The following is a 566-nucleotide window of genomic DNA, read 5'->3' as shown; positions in this document are numbered from 1 at the left end:
AACAATGATTTTTAACCATCCATTATAATGAAAAATACAACTATAGTTGCAATACTAGGGAGCAAACTATGAAGTTTGTCCTTGATATATCATCAAAATATTATTCAGATCGGGCAGAAATCTTTAGGCAAAATCAAGTTGAAAATTATCAAAATTAAATATGGGACCATTCGAACTCCGATTTTAGCAAACTTATAATCAAAATGAATGCCTCGAAAATACAAACCCAATGCACCAATTCGACTCAATTCAAGCCCAAATGGGTCCAAATCGAAGATCCCAAGCATATTTGGAAAGTTCAAATCATAAATTGGATGGTCAAACGATTTCCAAACATGACATGCTTATAGTTCAATCGAGCAACTCTACGAGGCAAATCTAATGAGCCCAAAAAATGGTCCACGATCATTAAGGCATTCAAATGCTCAAAAAATGGTCCACGATCAAGAAGATCAACATTAGCCATCCATTCAAGCAACTTCCAACTTACCCTTGATCTCCCTCCTATTTATTGGTCATGCTACTCTTAGAAAACTATAAATAGACCACTCATTTCTCATGAGGGG

The sequence above is a fragment of the Dendrobium catenatum genome, unplaced genomic scaffold, assembly GCF_001605985.2.
Source record: "Dendrobium catenatum unplaced genomic scaffold, ASM160598v2 fragScaff_scaffold_390, whole genome shotgun sequence".
NCBI classification, from domain to species: domain Eukaryota; kingdom Viridiplantae; phylum Streptophyta; class Magnoliopsida; order Asparagales; family Orchidaceae; genus Dendrobium; species Dendrobium catenatum.
This window is presented reverse-complemented; position numbering follows the sequence as displayed.